This window comes from Vulpes vulpes, chromosome 2 (genome assembly GCF_048418805.1).
Source record: "Vulpes vulpes isolate BD-2025 chromosome 2, VulVul3, whole genome shotgun sequence".
NCBI classification, from domain to species: domain Eukaryota; kingdom Metazoa; phylum Chordata; class Mammalia; order Carnivora; family Canidae; genus Vulpes; species Vulpes vulpes.
The window spans coordinates 99,892,043-99,909,159 of NC_132781.1; the positions used below are offsets into that span (position 1 = coordinate 99,892,043).

Below are 17,117 nucleotides of genomic sequence, written 5' to 3' on the forward strand. Positions count from 1 at the left end.
TTAGGGACTTCTTCATCTTCTCCCCAGCCAGGTCACATAATACTTGTCTTCCTTTAGCTAGAAGGGAGAATTCTCTAAATTGTTACTATCTCACCTGAACAAGAACGATGGCTTAAATTGTCTCTCCTTGAGGAAATAAGTGAGCTGCTAGGTGTGCTAATCCAGAGAGCTCTATCTATGTCAACAGTAGATGAGAAAAAGTGTTCGATTCTTAACATTTGAAGTGTTAGAGCAGATCTCAGCTCTCAGCAAGGGCATTGGTTTTTGTCTTGGTGTTTTCTCCTTCAGCATTTATTTAACAAAAAGAATAGTCACACACATGTACTTCGGGTTTGTTGATTTAAAGAGAATTTAAAATAACTCCGTTAGAAAAGCAGGAGAGGATTAGACCACAAAAGAAAGCCGAGCGGAGGCAGCATAGCCTGGAGGCAGTTTCTGGGCTCTGCAGCCTTTCAGTGAGTTTGAATCCTGGCCTCTCCCCTCCTGAAATGGGTGACCTTTGTGGAGTTGATGAATGTATTGTTTTCTCATTTGCAAAATAATAATAAAGCTTTCTTCCTACGAGGCAGTGAGAATTAAATACATAAAGAATTTAGAATAATGATCCACACCTACCAGGAGATAGTTTGTGGTTTTAAAAAGGCCCCACCTAAATACAAATCAAAACCACAGTGAGATACCACCTCACACCAGTGAGAATGGGGAAAATTAACAAGGCAGGAAACCACAAATGTTGGAGAGGATGAGGAGAAAAGGGAACCCTCTTACACTGTTGGTGGGAATGTGAACTGGTGCAGCCGCTCTGGAAAACTGTGTGGAGGTTCCTCAAAGAGTTAAAAATAGACCTGCCCTACGACCCAGCAATTGCACTGCTGGGGATTTACCCCAAAGATACAGATGGAGTGAAAAGCCAGGACACCTGCACCCCAATGTTTATAGCAGCAATGTCCACAATAGCCAAACTGTGGAAGGAGCCTCGGTGTCCATCGAAAGATGAATGGATAAAGAAGATGTGGTTTATGTATACAATGGAACATTACTCAGCCATTAGAAACGACAAATACCCACCATTTGCTTCGACATGGATGGAACTGGAGGGTATTATGCTGAGTGAAGTAAGTCAATCGGAGAAGGACAAACATCATATGGTCTCATTCATTTGGGGAATATAAATAATAGTGAAAGGGAATAGAAGGGAAGGGAGAAGAAAGGGGTAGGAAATATCAGAAAGGGAGACAGAACATAAAGACTCCTAACTCTGGGAAACGAACTAGGTAGGGGTGGTGGAAGGGGAGGAGGGCGGGAGGTGGGGGTGAATGGTGACGGGTCCTGAGGGGGGCACTTGACGGGATGAGCACTGGGTGTTATTCTGTATGTTGGCAAGTTGAACACCAATAAAATATAAATTTATAAAAATAAATAAAAATAAATAAAAAGGCCCCACCTATAATATCACTTTTCCTATCCAAGTTCGAAGCAAATTAAGAGGTAAAGAGAAAGAGACTAAAACATCAGTTTGGATACTTGACAAAGTCAATGCTAAAGTATAGTTTAGGGTCAGAGGAACAGTGGGTTGCACCCTGGAATTAGGCTTTCTTTTCTTATTTTTTAAGATTCTGTTAATTTATTTGAGAGAATGGTGGGGGAGGGGCAGAGGGCCAGGGAGAAAGTACTCCAGGATCCCAGGACTCCAGGATCGTGACCTGAGCCAAAGGTGGATGCTTAACCAACTGAGCCACTCAGGCAACCCTAAGGCTAACTCTCCTACTCGTTCCAGATACATATGAACCACTACAGGCCTCCCAACATCGGGGCCCAGAGAGAGACAGAGACAGAGAGAGAATAAGTTGGACTGTGCCTCTCTTGGAAAGGGTAAGGGGAGGGGCAGAAAGATTTGGAGGAGGGGGGAACCTGTCCTTTGGAAGGTCAAGGAATGGGAAATAAGTGCCCCTGCCAACACGATCATTTATTGTGAGCAGCTAAACTGTGGGCATTTCATGCTTGACCGGCATCGTTCCATAGTTGACCTGGGACAATAGGAGACCCTCAATAAGTGTTTCGGAAGGACGGAAGGAGTGCTATGTACTTGACTATTTGTCTTTATTAAAAATCAACTCCAAGGGGTCTATAAATAACTTGCCAGTTCTTCTGTGAAACTCCCCTGCCAATCCTGGCCTTTCACCTTCTGCTCAATTCTCAAATGGGGTGTCTGTACAGCTCACTTGGTCCTTAGCTCAGGCAACCTGTCTTTGTATAGAGTTTACAGACCTGTTAGTTGTCTCCACCCATCTTATCCCTCCAGGATCCTCAGCACCCTGTACACTGTGGGCTTCACAGCATTTCCCCAGATTTTGTAACACTTCTTTCTCTGTGCAGTGGGCAGAAGGAGTGGAAAACCTGATGATACCAAGTCAGCAAATGAGTGTTCTCCTCCATGGTGTAGGTGAAGAAATGGCAAAGCAGGGAGGGCAAAGGAGGAGGGGGTGTAGTGCTTAGAGCTAGGGCTTTGCTGGTTATATTATTTTTAAAAGATGTCACTGTGCTGAGTTTCTTCTGTGCTAGGCAGAGAAGACACAAAGATGAACAATAAACAAGTCCAGGCCCTGCCGTCAAGGGGCTGGTAATCTAGAGTGGTGGTTTCCAACCTCGCTTTTTTTTTTTTTTTTAGATTTTATTCATTCATTTGAGACATACCAAGAGAGAAAACATGAAAAGGGGGAGGGTCTGATGGAGAGGGAGAAGCAGACTTCCCACTGAGCAGGGAGCCCCACACAATGCAGGGCTCCATCCCAAGACCCCAGGATCACCACCCATGCTGAAGGCAGACGCCCAAACATCCAAGCCACCCAGGCACCCCGTGCAACTTCGCTTTTGCTTTCATGGATAGGAACCTGTGGAGTCAGCGCTCCTCCCAGGTGATTCAAATGTGTCTCCTCCCTTCTGGCCCCCTCTGAAAATCACTGATCCCGTGTCTCTCTCTCTCTCTCTCTCTCTCTCTCTCACACACACACACACACACACACACACACACACACACACACACACTACTCTGGAAAGCTAGGCCAGTGTGATCAACACTACACCATTCAGGCAATGTGGCTCTACAGAGCTCTGAAGGGGAAGCAGGAAGTAACCATTCAGCCAGACCTTGACTAAGGAGTATCATACGGGGAGGGATGTGATTCCTGAAGAGCATTCCAAACAGGGGAGGCCTGAGGAAAAGGCAAAACCATGAAGTTTCCAGGTCCAAGAGCAAGCATCCTTGTGCCCCATGCAGGGAGGGTTGCCAGATTTTGCAGATAAAAATAACAGATTACATCCCCAATTGGGGCAGATCTATGTATAAAAAGTATTCATTATTTATCTGAAACTCGAATATCACTGGGCTCACCTGGCGCCCTTACCTGATGACGCGTAGGGCCGTGGGGCATACCACCTGGCTGCTCTAAGGTGCACACCTGTGCTCACAGCTTGGAGCAGTTGCACAGATGCTAACAGCTCAGGGCAGTAGCCTGACCAAGCCCTGCTTGGTCAATCTTGGGAAATTTGCCTGATTGTTTTCTGTCTTTGCTTACAAATTATCATTAGGGGGGAAAAAAAAAGACAAAGGTAGACGTTTGCCAAAGGTAGACATTTCAAATTTCTCGAAGGGCGAAATTGTACTAGGAGTCCTGCTGTACCAAGTATTGGGGACCTTGAGAAAAAGGAAAAGCTGGGACGCCTGGGTGGCTCGGTGGTTGAGCATCTGCCTTTCACTCAGGTCGTGACCCCAGTTCAGGGATGAGTCCCACGTCGGGCTCCCCGCAGGGCGCCTGCTTCTCCCTCTGCCTGTGTCTCTGCCTCTCTCTCTGTGTCTCTCATGAATAAATAAATAAATAAATAAAATATTTAAAAAGGAAATGCTAAGGATGCTGCAGGAGGGCTGGATGCTTCCGCCCTGCAGAGCAGCACGGACATTCATTCTAAGCAGGCTTGTGACTCTCTCGCCCTCTAGCGGCCGAATGCCTCAACAGGGATTTCAGTTCCTACTTCAACTCTGTCCTCCCCTGGGACTGGGCTGTGGCTTTGACCCTCCCTAGGCGATGTAACTAAGAAAGACACAAGAAGGTGCAGGTGCAGGTAGACGCTGAACCCAGTCCGAGGGGCACTTGGGTTCAGGAAAGAGATGTAGAATGCTCTGCTGTCCTCCTGTGACCTCTTGCTTCTTCATGATGCTCCAGGGCCAGGCTTCCAGTCCCCTCAGGTCCCCCCCCACCCAAAGGAACTGTCTTTACTTTCATTCATTTCTCCAGCAAATGTTCCTAGAGAGGCCACTATGGGCCAGGCGCTGTGCTGGCTGCTGGGCCTAACACCTCAAACATAACAACGTATTTCATCATGATCTGGAGTCAAACCAAGGACTTTGCCCAGTTCTGGACATTGTACCCAGGCCAAATTGAACACCTCGGTGGGCACCGGAATTTTAGAATTGTAGAAGTGTCTACGCGAATAATAGAGTTTTAATTTTTCTGCCACTTCTCTGCTTCCTTACTCATACTTACAGTGTCACTTTGATAAATGGTTATTGGACTTCTTGACAACTATTTACAATTTCGCACATAGTGATCAATCAGATTGCATATAATACAAAATTAATGCCATGTGCCAAGAGTCATTCCTAACTATGAAAAAATTAGGGGCTTGGCAAACCCCTAATTTTTAACCTTGACTTCTCTCTGTTTTCCTAGAATGTGCAGGGCTGTACCTAACATCGAATGAATATGCTAACAGTAACCTGTTTGGGCAATGAAGTTATTTTGGGAATAGTTGGGTCTGTTTGTGGTAGAACTGACCAAACTAAAGCCGCATAAAAACCTTGGCAGGGGGCAGCCCGGGTGGCTCAGAGGTTTAGCGCCACCCTCTGCCCAGGGCCTGATCCTGGAGACCCGGGATCAAGTCCCACGTCGGGCTCCCTGCATGGAGCCTGCTTCTCCCTCTGCCTGTGTCTCTGCCTCTCTCTCCCTGTGTGTCTCATGAATGAATAAAAAAAATCTTAAAAGAAAAAAAAACCTTGGCAGGATGTTGATGTGTTAACTGAGGCTATTTAGCTGCTATGGGGTGATCTTCCCAGTTTCTGTCACCCCATATTCAATTAATCTGCACAACATTCCAATCTTACCTCCCAAGTATTTCTCAAATCTGCCCAGTCTTTTCATCTTCCCTAACTCCTTACTTCAGACTCTCACATTTTTTTTTCCTGAACTATGACCATGGACACTGGAGTGTAGTCCCCTTTCCTGCTCCTTTCAGATCCATTCTTCCACCCAGTTCATCTAAAACACAGATGTAACTGTATCATTGCTGTTTTCATCCTGCACATGACTCCATGGCGCTTATAGGATGAAGTTCAACCGTGTTGTGCATCGAGTGCATAGGACTGCCATCTGTCTAGCCATGTCCACCATCACTCCATCATCCTTCTCAACACGACCCTGCTAGCATCTTGTGGGCGCTCTGAATTTGTTTGTGGACCTATTCAGTGACTGTCCAGACACATTAATCTATTTCTTTTGGTCTTCATCTTCGTTTTCTCCTTCGCAAAACCAGAGCCCAGAGAAGACCAAAGCCCATTCTACACGTTATGAATCTGTATTGACTGTGTTTTAAGAGTCCCAATATCAGTGGATAATATTTTTATCAGATTCCAAAGGCTCCTTGCCCATCCCTCCCTCATGCCTCAATTGTGTAGCATTCTCTGACTAATTCTCCTTGGTGTTAATTGGATTTTGACCTCCACATAGAGTAGAAATACTTTGGTTACAAAGGTTCATTCATTCATTCACAAAATGTTGTTGATGGGGTGAGAGTGGGGAGTTTCAGGCTTTCTGAGGGAGCAAGATCTTCCCTGGCAGATGCTTCCTACACTAGAAGGCAGTTTCTCCACATTCTAACTTTCCCAGCCAGTCGTGCAAACTTCATGTCACTGGGCATGCCTCATCCAGATCTATTATGTTTAGATGACTGAGGTTACTGTGTTTTGTTTTCGTTTAGAGCACTGCAGACATTGAATAAAAGTGCCAGATAAATTCCCTTTAGAGTCAAGAGGACATGTCACCATGGAGGAGTGAACTGATGAATACTAGAGGGTCTTGCTCATCTGTCCAGCAACAGCACTTTTGACTTATGTCCAACAGCTTTAATCACACATCTGGATCCCCTAGAGATCGTGACCCACGTTGGGATGGTAGAGGGCGGATGATCATGTTGTGACCGACATTGATAGAATTGCCTATCACATTATTCTGTTCATTTACTCACCATACTTATGTGACACTTACCATGTGCTGGGCATTGTCTTCCTTCTATCCTCCTGGAAACCCTAAGAAGAAGTTACTCTTCTTATTTCCATTTTGCAGGTGGGAAAACGAAGTATCTTGCCCAAGGCTGTACAACAATTAAGTAGTGAAGCAAAGGTTTGAGCTTGGACTCCAGAGTCTGTGCTCCCTCCACACCAACATTCTTTGAGAAATATTAGCAGTTCAAGGCTACTAAACCATGTTCTTCCCTTGACTTTAAAGTGGTAGCCTTGTCTATGCAGTCAGTATTTGGACAAAGGAAGAACACAGAATAAGCATAGGTAACCCTCTTCTCCCTTCCATTAGTGCAGTTGGCAGTGTTGCTGGGGGAGGGAGTGGTCCCCAGTGTGGGTTCGCCTGCCTTACCAATATGGACCTGGCCTGTCTGCAAAGCTATAGAAAAACTGGATAGAATGTTATAATTGACAGGAGCGTATGAGTATATTTAGCCTAGAGCCTTCATTTCACAGGGCTCAGAGAGGCTAAATAACTACTCATCCAGGACCACCTAGCTCAAGAGCGAGCATGAGGTTGTTTCTGAATAAATTGAGAACCTGAATGAAATAGCACTTTGTTGGGGTACCTGGGTGGCAGTCGGTTAGGCATCTGCCTTCAGCTCTGGTCATGATCTCAAGGTCCTGGGATCAAGCCCCATGTCAGGTTTCCTGCATATCAGGGAGTCTGCTTCTCCTTCTCCCTCTGCCTCTCCCCTCACTCCCCTCCGGCTTGTGCTCTCTCTTTCTCTCAAATATATAAATAAAATCTTTAAGAGATGAAAAAAAGAAAAGAAAAAGGGGTGGCTAAGTGGCTCAGTGTTTGAGCATCGGCCTTTGGCTCTGGTCGTGATCCTAGGGTCCTGAGACTGAATCCTGCATCAGGCTCACCTGCAGGGAGCCTGCTTCTCCCTGCACCTATGTCTCTGACTCTTTCTTTGTCTCTCATGAATAAGTAAATAAAATCTTTAAAAAATTTTTTTGTAAAAAAAGAAAAAAAGAAAGCACTTTGTTAATTCCTAGCTGCCTGCCTCTGTTTTCCTACCTTTTGATTTTTAGCTCCCCAGACCACCTTTGATGTTGTTTATTTTTTCCTCTGATTGGATACACATAGATCGTCTACATGATTTCTGTGTAAAAATGACTCAGACTTGTGTGTAATGGATAAGCTTGAACTTAGGAAAATATTTAAACCAGGGTGGCAGGTTGAAGGGCATCTGCCCTTTTGAGCAAATAGGTGGGGGAAGGTGGGAAGGAGTAATGGAGGGACATTGACCGTGACTCCCAGACGACACACACCGTGAAATACCATGCGTGTGTCACAGTTCCTAACGGCACGGCTGCTCATCTCCACCCCTCCCCTGCCACCATTCAGTACAGCCAACATTATGCCAACAGAATCCCTTTTCTAAAGTACAGATTTGGTCCATTCATTCCTCATTGCCTAGTGGATACACTTTAAACTTCCCATTTGAAATGCAAGAACCCAGGGCACCTGGGTGACTCCTAAGCATCTGCCTTGGGCTTAGGTTATGATCCCTGCATCCTGGGATACAGCTTCACGTTGGACTCCCTGCTCAGCAAGGAGTCTGCTTCTCCCTCTGCCCCTCCTCTTTCTTATGCTTTCTCTGACTCTCTCTGGCTCTCAAATAAATAAATAAAATTTCTAAAAAAAAAAAATTGAAACGCAAGAACCTTCAGAATTGCTCCTTACCTTTTTTTTAATCCATCTTCGGTCAGTCCCAATCCCAATCATTAATTTTTTTAAATGTCTTTACTTTCTGCCATTACTTGCCACCACCAGTTACTCCCCATACTCCCAACCACACACATCCCACTCATACTCTCCCAGGCATTGGCCATTGCACTTGGGGTTCCTTGGATTGAACTGCTCTTTCCCCAGTGACGCACTTGGTGAAACTCTATTCATTCTTTGAGACCACACATTACCTTGTTACCTTTCCCCTCAAGCTTTCCTGTTCTTGACCAATGTGGCTGCTCCTCCTTCCATGCTTTTTGTTTATATCTCAGCTAGAGCTCTACTTTTCTTTAATTAAGTGAACATAAACATTATCTTCTTGGTCTACATGATTTCATCATTCCTTCATTGATCCCACCAAGCAAAAACACATTTACTCAGCATCTCAGTGCACACAGGGCTGTGGTAGGGGCTGGGGTTCCAAAATGATTGAAACTAGTTTTTTTCCTTTGTGACTTAACAATCTCATGAGAGGCTCATGTAATAGCAAATACTATGCAGGGCAATGATAAACATTCACATATCTATGCCTTGTCTTATTCATGTCAGCATCCTTTGCACCCCCTCCACGGCAAATTAGTACTCAGTAATTTTTTAAAGATTTTGTTTATTTTAAAGAGTTTATTTATTTATTAATGAGAGACACACACAGAGAGAGGCAGAGACATAGGCAGAGGGAGAAGCAGGCTCCTTGCAGGGAGCCCGAGTGGGACTCAATTCCAGGACCCCGGGATCACGACCTGAGCCGAAGGCAGACACTCACCCACTGAGCCAGCCAGGTGCCCCTAAAGATTTTATTTTTAAGTAATGTCTGCACTCAAGGGGGGCTCAAACTCACAACTGTGAGATTAAGAGTCACATGCTCTACCAACTGAGCCAGCCAGGCCCCCCTGTGCTCAATAATTTTTTTTTCAATAATATTTTTTTAAAAAGAGAAAGGGGTGAGTGAATGACAGGATGGCTGGATTGGTTACAAACACTAAACTAATACTCTTCAGGCTGCAGTTGTTTTGTAAAGCAATTACAAGAACAAATATTTTACTTATTAAAAATTGTTAAATACTTATATTGTAAGAAAAGTCAGAAAATACATCCTTTTATCAAACCCATAATTTTAACAATATTATCAAGGACAAAAAGCTTAATCTTTTTAAATGAGTCAATATTGAGTTAATACTAGTATGAAGTGTGACAACTTGATAACAGAAAACAAATTGCTGATGTTTGAGAAATACTGACTTGAACTAGGGAATTGTCAGTTTCCTTTTCCTTCATTTTTTTCTTTTCTTAATCCAGTCTACATTAATTTACCTCTAGAATTTTTGGAACTTCTTGAAATAAATCATTTTACTGTAAAAACCTGCAGCCAAAGGCAATTATAAACTATTTGGTTTCAATCTTGAAAAGGGTAGAACAAAGAACACTGTGTTTTGAAGATGAACCAAACCATATTTAGTATTTATCTCCAAAGTGATTCTGCAAACTCTCCACTTCAGTGTCCTGCTTTTCACAGGCAGGACAGATGACACACAGATGACAAGGAATAGACCTACCCCATAGGTTGGGCTATTATTTATATGAGGAAGCAGGAAGATTAGGAAATGGTTTTCCCAGACCTCTTGAGCAGCTGAACATGGTCCTTTGACATTTAGGATAAAGCAATAGTTACTCTGGGAAACCAACAGAAATCTGTCCTTGTCCTTCATTTAGCCACTCCATCCCTGCCAACTTCTTTCTCTACTGCCACTACTGCTTGCTGGTTCACACTCTGCTCCCCACCCCACCCCCATTCCTTTCTTTTGCTGCTTCTTGGCTTTGCTTATTAATGTCTGTTTGTGAGGCTCTGCTTTGGCCGCCATATTGCTTGCACCTGGGGTGACCACCTGTACCTACGTGGCCTAGAACTTTCCTGGTTTTAGCATAAAAATATATGCATCCTGGTAACACCCTAAGTCCTGGGCAGACCTGGCCCATTGGTCACCCTAATGCCTTTTTCTCTACACCTCATTCAAATTCTGTAAGAAAGAACAGAGGAGATGTAACTGGGTCTCCGAATCCTTCTCTAGCCCAGAGCACCCTGAACTCTTCCATGGAGAGCACTCCAGCTTGGTTCCTACTGATTTGGGGTGGCACAAAGGAGCTCCCCACTGCCTTCCTCAGAAGGCACTTGTGAGTAGGGCACACTTGAGATTTTATCAATTCCTCACTCGTCTACGTTACTACATCAGTTTGCCAGTTATCAGGGTCTTGGGTTCTTTTTTTTTTTTTTTCGTTTATTTATTTTAGAAAGCGGGGGAGGAACAGAAGGAGAGAGAATCTCAAACAGACTCCCCACTGAGCACAGAGCCTGACCTGAGACTTGATCCCACGACCCCAAAATCATGACCAGAGCCAAAATCAAGAGTCAGATGCTCAACCAACTGAGCCATCCAGGTGCTCCAGGGTCTTGGGTTCCTATGCACATGGGTTGGGGGTGCATGTAGAAGGAAGGAAGGAAGTGCGTGTTGGGGCACAGAAGCAACTAGAAACTACTTACCATTTTCTTCTTTTGCTTTTATGAATTCAATCACTTCACATAAACTAGACTCCTCATAGAGTGTTGTGGAAAACTTGGCCCAACCTTTAATTAAATATTTTATCCCACTAAACCTTGCCCAGTTGAGTGATTGTAAAGTTTGAGAAAAAATGTGTTTCAAAAGCAAAACAGTATAATCTTAGAAAGAACATTTTAAGCCCTAGTAGCACATGAGGAGGAGCACAGAATTCACCTGGCAGGGTAGAGGGGAGAAGCAGAACCGCAGGACAGGGGATAAACACTACCCAGGTCTTCTTCCTCCTCCGATTTGGCTCCTGAAATGAGGTCCCTCATTATTAAAACTGTTTCTTTCCATCTGCAAGAAACACAAGTTATCCCCTCTCCTTCCATTCTGAGGGCTGGGGTGGGAAAAAATGAAATCACTGTAAAAGTACTTAAGCTCTGAAGCACATGATTGGTTTTCAAGAATTGACTATAAAACCTGAGGGGGGGGGGGGTGCAGCTTGGTGGAGAAGCTGGAGCGTGGCCCACCCTCTGCACACCCCGCGCCTCTGGAGCACCTGTCCCTGCAGCGCCGCCCCCCCCCCCCCCCCACTGCCCTTATTCCACTGGCACAGTGTTAGCCTCCCGGGGCTGAGATAGAAGAGCAGCAGCGTTTGCACTGACCCTTCTGTTCTTGGTTGTCTGAGGCCCTCACAAACTCACAAAAACCATCTGTGGCTATTACTCAGTAAAACTAAGAACTGAATGGGGCACCTGGGTGGCTCAGTGGTTGAGTGTCTGCCGTGATCCCAAGGTCCTGGGATTGAGTCCTGAATCAGGCTCACCATATGGAGCCTGCTTCTCCCTCTCTCAATGTCTCTGACTCTTTCTCTATGTCTCTCATGAATAAATAAAAATCTAAAAAAAAAAAAAAAAAAAAAAAAGAAAAGAAAAAGAAAAAAAAACCCCAAAATGTAAGAATGAAGAAAACGTGGGAAAAAATATTCAGGTGCATTATTCAAACAAATTCTAGGGACCTGGCTGGCTCAGTGGTTGAGCATCTACCTTTGGCCCAGGGCATGATCTCAGAGTCCCGGGATCGAGTCCCACATCGGGCTCCCTGCATGGAGCCTGCTTCTCCCTCTGCCTGTGTCTCTGCCTCTTTTTCTCTCTCTCTCTCTCTCTCTCTCTCTCTGTCTCTCATGAATAAATAAATAACATCTTTAAAAAAAAAAGAAAGAAAAGAAACAAAGTCTAAGTTAGTGTTTATTTAACAGAGAAGCATATAGACACAATCCAGTGTTACATGTTTCTCCCCCATCTGGTAGGGAAGATGAGGCGCTCTGAGTTCTAGGGTAGGAGGCAGGGGGGAAGGAGAGCAAAGGTTCAGCGGTAAGGATAACCCCCCTTCAGGACCCTAGGAGGCATGTCGTGAACCTCTCTTTCTGCTGTACCAAAGTCATCTCTAGGGTGGGGCTCTCAGAGCTTGCACACTCTACCTCTGTGCTATACCCCAAGCCCACCAGACTACGGGACATACCTGTATCCGCCCCCACTCACCTCACAGGCTCTTTCCACTGTCAGACCATGTTCAGGCTTCTCCTCTTCATCTCTGATGGCTGGTCCCAGCCTCATCTGTCCCATGTCCTGGGATGTCCCTGGCATTATAGAATTGGCACATAGGCAAGCACGTGCATCACACACAGCGTACGCTGCATCTCAATGAGCAGAGAAGGCACTAATGCCTAATGCCACGTGGCCTGTACAGCAAAGATCCTGACTTTGCTGACCCCAGATAAAACTAACCCTGACTTTATTGTCTATGTCAATATAGCAAAAGGAATGAGAATAATTGAGGGGTCCCTAGGGAAGTTGTGAGAAAAGAATACAAAAGCTCCTAAGTATTAAACACACTCAACAGAGTGATGGCTGACGGCGGAGGCTGACAGGTGCTAACCCTGAAGGCCTCTGTTTGCTCATCTGCGAGATGGGTGAGGGCAGTAGAAGCTAACATCTGATGGCAATTTTCTGGCTCTGTGATTGGTTCCCTGCAGTACGTGCTCCCCCAACAGTTTGGAGCAGCTTTGCAGAGCATGTGGATTAGCTCAAGGGCAGAAGTAGGCCAGGGAAATGCCTTCCCAGGGAGGCCTCACCAAATGCTCTCTAATGAAAGGGTTCACAATAGCACCATTGGGTAAAGCAAGTAACAAGCGGAGTGCTCAGTGCTCATAACTGTGGGAGTGCTCACATTCTCCTGGGTTCCTCTCTAGCTGGAGGGACTCTATAGATTTAGGTCACAGTTTAGCCAGCTCTGGGATAAAAGGGGTGAGAGCATACAAGTTGCAATTTTTGCTTAAAAGTTGCCACCTGGAATCCAGACCTGGTCTGCAGGGACCACCCAAATTAGAGCTGAGCGCTGGCTTCTCCCTGATGAGCTGCACACATGGCAGCTCCGGCTACACTCTTTGGCACACGTGGGTCTTTGCTTTCCAGCGCTCCAACTTAAAAGAGATAAAAGAAACCCCGATAAAAATGAACATCAGTGGATTCTCTTGAAAAAAAAAAAAGCAAATACGCTTAAAGCGTTAACACATTGGGACTAAGTGTAATTCATATTTCTAATTGCCTGAAAAATTTTATGGGGAAGGGGAAGAAAGTTATATGACATGGAAATAGACTTGAGTGGTGGGGGAGGCTGTTGGCCAACTCCCTTCTTCTAGGCTGGCCAGATCTCCTCGGAGCCGTTGGGATTTTCAGGACTCAAGTGAGATCAGGAAGATTGGTTACCCTGTAGAGGGAATGCTGGAGATATAAATGGTGATATGGTCACATCTGTGAGATCGTTGCCCTAAAGACAGGAAAATTCTGTTTTGATGGATGAATCATACCAAATATATCATATGGTAGAACTTGTATTCTCCGATGTGAAATTGGTGGTGGGGCTTGTAAAACAGCTCCGATGAGGTTCACACTTTTAATTAATGCTTAAATGTCTCGCGAGCTCCACATAGGGAAACTCGAACAGCATTATTTATGCTCATTCTGCATTTCGAAACCTGAGGAGCACATGGGGTTTATCTTGGCCTACCCACAGGTGACCATCTGTGCTGGTTTGCCAGGGACAGTCGTGGTTTCTGCATCTTGTCCTGTTGTGATCATGAATAGTGTCGCCTTTCCTTGTCACAAGTGCTCTGGTTTATATTTAAGTATAAGGTCACCCTCGCCAGCTGACACGCTGCTGGCAAGAGTGGAATTAGAGAGCCTACATTTCATTCACCAGATCGTCCACTTAAGCAAATGTTTTCCCAATTGTCAAAAGTCTTTTACTTCTGAACTCCAGGGTGACGCACAGCAGCGTCCCCTTGGGAGAGGCGATGTGCAGCACGTCAAGGCATGGGGGCTCTGGATGAAACATTCCTGCTCCGTCTTTAACCTGATCTTGTTTCGTCTTACTTTCAGTTACCAGTGCCTTTGAAAAATGTCATTTTATGGCGCGAGCATTAATTATTTCTTTCGTGTCCTGATGTTGAACCGCTGTAGGCTCTCTTGTTCTTAATAGGGTTTATAATAATAAAAAAAAAAGAATTTGAAAACATATCAATGCAGTTTCATGAATGCTGGATTTTAGCAATTCCTCTCTTGAAGAACTTACACCAAGAGTTGACTGCTTTTCGCAGCTCTATAATTAAAGAGGACCGCTAAGAAGTCACATGTAATAGTTTCTGACCCTTGTGAATAATGCCCATCGTGGCAGCTGTCTAAGTTGTGCTATCAAAATCAGTAGTGGCCCAGTTCTGCAACAGGTTAGCTCCGCCTGCAAAACCACCATTTGCCCCCTTATCTCCATCACTTGTCTTTCCTTTGAAATGACACTTTGTGTGTGTGTGTGTGTGTGTGTGTGTGTGTGTGTTGGCTCATTCTGAGGCATGAATTGCCAACATATGGAGTCATTAACGAAGAAATAGTCTTGCACCTTCGCTGGTTAACAGAAATGGAGTTGAAAATTTAGCCCCCTGGTATCATTATTGTAGCTCTCTGTATGACTGCAGGAAAATCACATTTCAAGTTCCTCCCGCTTTCCTTCTGCCTTTCACAGCAAATTTCAAAGTACGGCAGTAGGCAGATTGGTTTGTAATAGCAATTTTTAAACCTAGAAATTAAATTAAACCTAAAAGCACGGTGTGCTTCTAGTTCAAATAGGGTTTCTCCCAGAAAGAACATTTGCACAGTAACAGCAATGACAATAATAGTATTTTCTCATGAAGATCTGAGTTACAGAGCTTACGGAGATTGCGGAAAACAGTCAGCGTTTTCTAGAGACCCCTCTCAGAAAAGCTGACAAGCAGCTGAAAGGTCCTAGCAAGGTCTGTGCGCTTTAGAGGGAAATGTATAGAATAGCCAGTGCAAAGGCATTAATACAGTGCTTTCTCGAATAGTTTTCAGTTCTCCTTCTCAAGGAGAAGGAACAAAGGGTCAGTAACTAGTCCGGGAGAAGCTTCCCCGATAGAACGGTGAGAAAGTTTCACCATTCAACAGAACATGATTTACTGTAAATATATGTCTAGATTTCATGGTCCTTTAATGATTTATGTTAATTATCTTCAGTGGTAATGCCTTTTTCTTTTGTGCATTCCACAAAGAGTTTTCTTGGAGGAATATCTACACAGCCCCGCAGTCGGCCTTGCCTGTGGGGGAGGGGAGGGTCCCAGCAGCTGGGACACGTGGTGGGCAGAGGGGCTTCCTTGGGCTGCCTGGGAGCTAACCAGAGTTTAGACCTGGTGGGAGAGTTGCCCCTATTTGGCCCATTCGGGGATCCACTGGCCCAGAAAGTGCTGCTCTCATACTTTCCAAACAGCCCCAGGAAAGTAAAATCTACATGAAAAAAAAAATTAAAAAAAAAAGCAAAATCTACATTTTTTTTTCTTCCTGGATTGAAAGGCTTCCTAGCAGGCAGGGTGCTGTTGGTTGTTACGGACTGCTATTATTACAAGTGTGCTATTGTCTCCTTATTTCTGGGGTTTTTGCCACCATACAGTGTCAAGTGGCAGGTAGGAGCTGCTAGGAATAGGCTCTTCTCACACCAGAGCCCCAGGACCGCTGGTCTAGACCAGCACTCTGGCTGTGGTGTGTCTCTGCCCTCTCCTCTCCCCACCCCAGTCATTTCTGGCAGTAATAATGTGAAGACGAAGACACAACAGCTCCACACAAGGATCAGAATGATCTGGACCTGGGGGCCCGAACACAGATCCCTCCTTCCTGAACATTTTGTATCTGAGAAAATTGTAAGGTTAAAACAAGATTCATCTGGCGTTTGCCCGCAGGGAACCAGTACAGAAACTGTGTAAGATTAGTTCCTCCTTAAAGCAAGATTATCAGGTAATTCTGTTGCAAAGTCACAGAGACCTTGAGCTCTGTCAACTCAACTGCCTGTATTCATGCTGCCAGGTGCGGCTTTAACTTTCTGGAAGATTCATCACCTCCTGTTAGGAGTGTCAGGGCCTTTTCTTCCCTTCCTGGCTTAAGTTTGGCTCCTTCTCTGGGATGGCCATTTACCTTCTGGTCTATATCCTTTGTCCATTAGGGGTTTCCAACATCTTTTTGCCCTGAAAGGCCAAAATATGTCCCCCACACTGCCAAAACACACAGGTGACTCAAGGTCAGAATCTGGAGGATGGGCCAACCATTGTTCTGCATGGATTCTTGATATAAATTAATCTAAACCTTGCCCCAGTGGGCTGTTCAACTGGGTCAAGGTATGGTCAGCAGGCTAACCATTGTTCTTTTTTTCCCTATGAAAGATGGGGCCGCTGCAGATGAAAATATCACACTCTTCCTACTAGTGATTGTGTTACTTTTTAGATGGCTGGAATGGCAGAGCTAACGTTGCTTAGATTATTTTCCCATCTTTTTTGTGTGTATTTTGTGTGTGGACATTGTGTCTCCTATTTTCACTTTCTGGGAAATTTGCCAGTTTTTCAAGGACTGGGTAAAGAACAAAATAAATATTTGTAGATGGTTTAAAAGGAGAATGAGTATGTTGGATGCCGCTCTGCCCATCCGAAGAAAAGCAATCTTATTGCCTTTCAGATATTTTAAAGTAATTAACTCGAGAACTTCAGAAGGTTGATTTGACTAGTTTACTTTTCAGATTTGTGACCGTGTGTGTGTGTGTGTGTGTGTGTGTGTGTGTGTGTGTGTTGGGGAAAGGGGCGGTGTCAAAGCCTAGGCGAAGGAGTACAAACTCTTTTTAAGGTTCAGTTTAAGTGATGGAATTGTGTGAAAAGTAAACAACCTCTTTGTATGTGTTAATCAGGTTCTAAACAGTTATTGCCAGAAAGTGTTTACTTAACAACATTCGGCACATAGGATTTCTTTCTTTTTCTTTCTCTCTCTCTCTCTCTTTTTTTTTCTTTTCTTTTCTTTTCTTTTCTTTTCTTTTCTTCTTTTCTTTTCTTTTTTCTCTTCTTTCTTTCTGGATTTCACTGAAATTTGGGATGTTCAGCAGTTGGCAA

At 44.6% G+C, this 17,117-nt stretch overlaps 1 protein-coding gene across 23 annotated transcripts in view; it reads left to right on the forward strand.

Moving 5' to 3' along the window:
* KIAA1217 (KIAA1217 ortholog) overlaps window positions 1–17,117 on the forward strand; it is a 730,776-nt gene that overhangs the window by 423,316 nt on the left and 290,343 nt on the right. The gene's annotated exons all lie outside the window — the stretch shown is intronic.